Here is a 7,269-nt window from a genome sequence, read left to right on the forward strand (position 1 = left end):
ATATATATCTGAACTCCAGAAATATATATTTTCCCCCAGACTGTTCACTAAAACAATATCTCTCTTATTTGGCTAGATACAATATATTATCTTAATAAATCATAGTAAAACATTTCTATGCAGCTTTTATACAAACACTTTTGTTTATCCAACATTTACTTGGCAATTCAAAAATCCAAAGCTCACTAGAAAATATTACGTATAGGAGACTTACGTCTCCAATATAGTTTCAATTTGACTATACCTTTTAGTGTAGAGGGAACCACTCAGCTTGATTCTTTTTGGGTTCAAAATTCCATAAATTTTAAATGAGGCAAGTAAAAAGATTTGGAGAGATTTATAACCACATTTCTCATTACCTCAACAATAAAAGAACATGCCTGATGTGTACTTTAAAAATACTTTATGCTACACACCTCCGTATCTCAAAAATCTTTCTTCACCATGGTCTACTCCCAAAATGAAGCCAAATACTCCTCATCTCTCTATTTCTGCTTCCCTCTGGTAAACTACAAATGCACTATCAATTTCCTCTTTTTATTGCAAAACCTAGCTTATTAGTATAGGATAGTCTTTAAAATAAAATTATTGTGGATGAAGACAGGGCAATAAAAAAAATCACATAAAGAACTGTAATAGTCAGGAGGTTTAACTTTTCAACCAAGAAGAGCTATGGCTCTGAATTTGCTACAACTGCTCCTTGAAGTAGGCAAATATAATTAGCCTTGGGAATACCTGGATTAAGACCATGACAAGCTATTTTAATGAATTATATCAAGAAACAGTTGCTTTCTCTGCCCCAAAGAACACTATGGTAATTCTGTGGTACACTTCACAGAGGTTAGCATTGCATAGTTGCTCTTGGTGAAGACATTTCCCCAGTAAGCACAGGGAGCAGGACATCAGCTCTGACAACTGACATCAACTGCTGCACAAATCATATATTGGAAGGATATCCTTCCCAGCAAGACTGGTCTGAGAATCCAGGCTAGGTAGACTATGTGCTGCATGAGTTCTGTGGCCATCAGACTGCGAGGAGGGTTTTTTGATGACTTTCTAAAAATCAAAGAGAGACTGCTTTTCTCTTCAAATGATGGCATACTCTCAGGAAAAAGCAAATTGTTATCAATGAAATTAGCTTTGTGACCTCAGGCAAGTTACTAAGGCATCTCTCGGACTACTAGTAGGTTTCTTTACCTGTAAAATAGAGAAAATGATACCTATATGTCACCGGGGAACTGTCAAGTGACCAGCACAAAATCTTCTTCCTTTCCCTGCTCTTCATCCCAATAAAAAAGGCTAAAGGCAAGTAACTAGAAAACAACTGTTTTATAGTTCAAGTTTTTACCCAATCATCTCTACTCTCCTTTTAAAACAACAGGCTTGAAATCTTTACTGCTTATTGTCAACAAGAGCATATATTGATGTATAGTCAGAATTTCTGAATTTAAAAATCAAATCTTACTCCGTTATACAGATTCTATGGATGTTGCCCCGATATATAAAATGATGCTCCTTTTATCTGTATCATATTGTTTTAGTAGCAGAATCTAAGCTAGAAAAGTATGTGTGAATAACAAAACAAAAATACTTTTAAAATGCTTTTCAAAAATCAAATTTGAACCTACATGACCCATTGTGCAAATATTCCCTTTAGGGGTAAAAATATAACTGTGATTAATTTATTTTGAAGATATTTCTATATTCCATTTGGGAGTGTTTCACATGTTTTCAAATAATTTTTCTCCACTTTTTTCTGTCCTCCTTCCTTTCCTTAATTTGTCTTTTTTCCACTGTATAAATCTACCACTTTATTGTAGAACATTAAAGACTGCATTTCAAAAAGCAGTTGTAATCCTTTAAGCAATTCACATCTCTTGATTTTTAGATAAGATTCCTCAAGAGAGAAGTCCCATTTTATTCTGAACTTCTGACTCTTCAACTTTTATTGTGTCCTGTTACATGTCAGGCTCTTATCTATATTGTCATTAAATCACCAAAACAATTATAATACTATTCTCATTTTAAGGTTGAATATAAATGCAGTTTCCTACTTACTATCGCAGTGCTAAATTATCATCTGATTTTTTAAATTCAGCAACATTAACATGTTCATGTTAGTACAGTAGAGGCAAATTCAACAATTAAAAGCACACAACTACAAAAAACTAGCTTACCCACAAAGAGGCTTAAGTTTTCCTCTTATCTATTTTAGCTGTTAAAGAAAATAAAAGTAGAATAATCAAGGCACACTACTAACAACAAATACTTCTAATTCCTTATTTCCCGAGTTGTTCTCAACCCATTAGCAAATTATAGATTTGAAAACAAGGAGTAGCCTTGAATTATCATTTAACAGGTAACTAAAAAATGACTTTCTTAATTAGAAGTTCAAGGGTGAAAGACTCCTTTCCACCAAAGCTCTGAATAAACACCAACATCAGGTCAATGAGAATTGTCCTAGTCCCCATGGTATCTTAAGCCGATGACTCAAATTCCCAACAGGCTTCCAGTTTAAGATTTCTTGAGACAGTAGGCTTAGTCACACGAATGACCTGGAATTTCAGTCAAATAAGGGTCTCTTCCTTCCATTCTTAAATGTATTTTTGCTAAATGACACAAAGCTAAAGAGGAATATGGGTTTTAATTTAGAACTTTATTCAGAGGCATACAAAGAATTCAAAACATAACTATTAACCCTGTCAGAGAAGCAATTCTATTTCCAAGTTTCTTAACAAAATGTTTTTTTATTCTAGCCCTATTTATGGAAAGAGGGAGGAAGGGAAGGAGGGAGGGAGGGAGGGAAAGTGGAGGGAAGAAGGTGCGAAGGGAGGGAGGGATGATGGTTGGTTGGATGGATGGATACCACAAGCATCTTCCTAGCTGAAGCTTCAACAAATTCTGGAGTTCTTCTTAAATTTATTTTGACCAAAAAACAAATCAGATGAATTATAATTTCTTTAACAGGTGATTATCTATAAAATTATCTTCAAGAACAATCCATGTTAAAATCTGTTACAGCCTTTTAAAAATATCTTAATACTACTAAGTAAACAGAATGAGTCCTTTTTACTTCATATCTCCAAAAAGTGACTTTTTTCTATATCTGTGAGTTGCCAGTCTTCCAAATTCTTCAAATCTGTTTCTCACTATATTGCTTCTAGTTTTAGACTAAATGTTATCTCCAGCATGGTTCAAAGTATTAATTTTAACAAAATCCTAATATAGTTGTAAAACGTGTAACATTTACATTTTCCTCATTCTTGTTCTTCTCAATATTTTACGATCTTAAAAAACTTATCTTATGTTCCTAAAATACCACAAGTTTTGTAGTGCTTTATTTTTATTATTTGCAAAATAGTATAGGAACCCATTTGAATTTGCATAATGCAGTGTGTACTATATATAAATGACAGCAATTAGTATAAGGTCCTACTTATCTCAATCCTTATATTTAGTTTGAAAAAAATAAAACCACCCTTTCTGTAATTATTTACATCAAATATCCTATTATCAGATATCCTATCAAAGAGTTCTCCAGTTAACCACCCAAACCTCAGCATTCTGTTTTCCATGTTCAAATAAGACCATTGGAAAATACCAGATCTTAAAAAGAATAATTTAAAAAAATCTAATATTAATTCATTTTTTCCCCAAACTATAATTTCTGGTTCTATTCTGGCAACCAATGTTGATCCTCTGTTAGATATATTTAAGAGAAATTTAAAAAACAAAGTGTACAATGCACAAATGGGAAATTTGTCATTGCTCCCCCTCAAACAACCACTATTTGTCATATTGCTGCTCTTATAAAAGGGACTCCATTACCATCAGCAATTCATGTCCCTGCTTCAGCATCAGATGCAAACAGGATACAGAAACAAGATCTATCTCGTTTACTTTTTGTTCATTGCAACCTCTGAACATAATCCTCAGTTCCATTCCATCAGCCTGCTTCATCATCTGACATGCCTGATTTTTACCTTCTCAAGTCTTAGTGACTATCCTGGTGTTATATTTCTCTGATTGTTGTGTTACCTAAATACTACAGAATGAGTTTGCTCCCCACCCCCACAGTCCCTTCAAAAAACTTCAACTTAAGGATATGCATCTTGAACAATTCAATTCACGCCTTTGAACTCATTATCCTGAAAGTGCCCCCCCTTCTGTTGAAAATGTTCAACTTTTCAATAGTAATCAAAAGTTGCTTTTCATAAAAATATTTCTCCAGTTGGAAGACATGGGTACAAAGGACTTTGTTAGAAGAGCAAATGCTTTTTTCCCCAGTCTTCACCCATGTAACAGTAAATCATTATTAAAACAAAACAAAATCTACCCTAACTGTGTATCAGCCACGCCACGTGGAGTGGCATATAGAAAAAGCACAAGAGTAAAGAACCTTCACCCCCCACCACAGCCAAGAATAGAAGCAACAAATGAAGAAGGCTTTTCATAGACAAAAACATCCAAAGATGTAGCAGCTATTTATTGTAGAAAAGGAGACGAGAGCGAGACCAATAAAAAGAGAGGCTTAGCATAGACTAGAACTCCTTCTTCTCTATTAACCTACACTTTAAAAACTATTCCTGAAGTTTAAAAGGCAAAACTGAACCTATCAAAATTTTAATTAAACAAATTTTCTTCATAAAAATGAGATGTTTTGAACTTATTTTGGGCAGAATTATCTTTTAACCTGATACACAAACTATTGTTTTAAGTTGCTTACAATCTTAAAGTTTTAAAACTAAAAACCTAATTCCTTTAATGTCAGATATCCTTAGCCACGCTAGTTTAAAATTACTTCTATGCCAGCATCTTCTAGTAATGATTTGCAATGGAATCTGTATAATTAATAATAACATTCTTCCCTCTAATAGTTCCAGAGAGCCAAGGATGACATCTCCTTATCTCCCTATTTATTCCACTGGATTGACATGTTTTATCTCATCTGTCACCTTCCATAGAATTCTGCTTTCATATATGAGTTAATTCATTTTTAGTTGTCCTCAATGTTCTAAAATAGTGATGTTTGACAGAATTAATTCAGTGTTCTAGTTCTCTCTGTTCGACTGGTATTTAATTAAAGATCCTGGAGGCCTTCTTTTTCTCGGGTTATAGCATTTAAAGAGGAACATTACTTCCTCCATGGACAATATAAGCCACGTGGCAACAAGGCTGCCTTCCTAAGGTTTCCCATTTAACAGATTGCTTTATTATCTATAAACCACCAATAAGGCAGATTACCACTTTATTTCACGTTGATTTTACTTTTCGCATCTCTGAACCACAATTCTACTATAGCCTACATTCTCTTTTACCTTTGAATTTCCAGAATTTTTTTGGAGTTTTAACATTCCCTTATATTTTTATTTATCATTGCTTTTGTTTCACCTGGACCTCAAGGAGTCCGAATGGAATTTAGATTCTTGAAGATTTCTTGGATCTCTGGTAACAATGCAGAAAGTCTTTAAACAATGAGAGCTACCTTGGGACACAAACTGAGAATACCTGTTTTAAATTCTTCTGAATTAATATCTTTTGGAGAACGGCCCACTCAACTTAATATGTCATAGCATTCAATTCTAAAGGTAGCACGGATCATTTAAATTGACACTTGCTATTTAATACACAAATATTTGTTCTCTTGGATGGCCTTTTGTAAGCTAGCACTTCTTAATCATTTTTTAGGTCTATTGGAACCACAAGAGACGTCAATTTAAGCAAACTTCAGGAGCAATAAACTAACAAACAGACTCTAGGTGGTGGTATAGGTTATTTTTTATCTGGATGTTTTGCTCTTAAAACTCCAAGAGTCAGAAGAGCCTTTAGCTTCTTTTAAGACACTTCTTTATTGGGAACTTACAATGTTTTAGGGTGTTTAAATTAGTAAAATCCAAGTTCTGCATAGTTCAGAGACACATGCAAGAAGTGGGTCTAAAGCAAGGTGTAAAATCTGGTTTTCAACTACCTCAAAGGCACTATAGAGAATTCATTTGAGTAAAACCAACCATCTATATTTTCATTTTTATTTTTCTCCCCTCACATACCTCAGGCACTTTCAGAGGTAAGTATGGAAAGGGGTCTTTCCCCATGAGAATGTATGAAACAGACGAGTAACAATTCTGCAGCCTGCAGGGCAGTAGCTGTTCTGCTGACTGACCCTTCTTTGTCTCCAGGAACTAATTCCAGGCAGAGAAAAGTTACTATTGGTCATGAAGCCACTAGCCTCTGAACCAGTTAAACCCAATCCCCATTACCTAATGGCTGGGCAAAACCAGTGCAAGTTACATTTCAACATACTACAGGCAGCAACCCACATTAGGTGCTAGGCAGTTGAAGCACCATTTGTTTAAAAAGTCCACTTAGTTCAGTCTCTTCAACAAAGGTAGCAAACTGGTGATTAAACACTGAATGATCACATCAGGAAGATGCCACCCACTTGCTAAGCCTATGATTCACTAATAAGCAGGTTCAATGCAATTCATAACTTTAAAGAATAAACTTCCAAAGCCCTTTACTTCACAATTCCCCCCCCCCCATAATATAAAGAGCATTTATCATATATAACCCGATAACCTTTTTACTTTGGATACCTATAGACGGTCTCTCTTCCTCTAAAGACAGAACAATCTCACATTTAATCATTTACATTACTGGAGACAAACTCCAACTTAGTTGCACCGAGTAAAAAGTCCTTGTAGCTGGGAACGTCTTAATTTTTTTCCAAAATACAACGTCCTATTAAAACAATATTTTAAAAACTCAAAAGTACTTATCATTCTGTACTTAGTTACTATCTTCACAACCCAATTTAGTCACTAAGGAGCTAGAAGGTAGAAACTCCTGTAATGCTTCTGAGATCAACATGTGTCACCGACTCCCAGCTTGTTCGCCTCTAAGACACAGTAGATTCCTTTGTTCCTTCAGACTGAGCACCAACTGGACTATAATTTGGAAACTACTCTGGGAAAGATGGGAGAATGCGTAGACTATTTCCAGGGACACCCTTCATAAAACAACAGTCCCGAGAAGGAGGCAGATGCAGGAGGAAAGAGAAGCAGCCTCCCAGGACTCACTGAACGCGAGCCCGGGTTCTGGCTCCGGGTAAAGTGATGGCTGAGGCCTCGGGTCCGAGGAGCCTGGCCCGCAGGAGGGCAACGACGAGGACCGACGACCCGGCCTGGGGCTCTGGCGGGGCCAGGGCGCCGTCCCTTTCCCTACTGGCTTTTCCTGTCCGGGAATCCCGCGAGCACCGAGCAGGGAGGCACC

General features: G+C 35.8%; 1 protein-coding gene across 6 annotated transcripts in view; it reads right to left on the minus strand.

Annotated features, from left to right (window-relative positions):
- Nucleotides 1-7,269, minus strand: part of NRIP1 (nuclear receptor interacting protein 1) — a 121,170-nt gene that overhangs the window by 112,274 nt on the left and 1,627 nt on the right. The window contains exon 1 of one of the 6 annotated variants that reach the window (XM_005863451.2): nt 7,077-7,251. The exons of the other annotated variants lie outside the window; for them this stretch is intronic. The gene's annotated coding sequence lies outside the window, so the exon portion shown is untranslated. Of the gene's footprint in view, nt 1-7,076; nt 7,252-7,269 lie in introns of those variants that run through there. 6 annotated transcript variants of the gene reach the window in all.

This window comes from Myotis brandtii, unplaced genomic scaffold (genome assembly GCF_000412655.1).
Source record: "Myotis brandtii unplaced genomic scaffold, ASM41265v1 scaffold179, whole genome shotgun sequence".
In the NCBI taxonomy this organism is placed as follows: domain Eukaryota; kingdom Metazoa; phylum Chordata; class Mammalia; order Chiroptera; family Vespertilionidae; genus Myotis; species Myotis brandtii.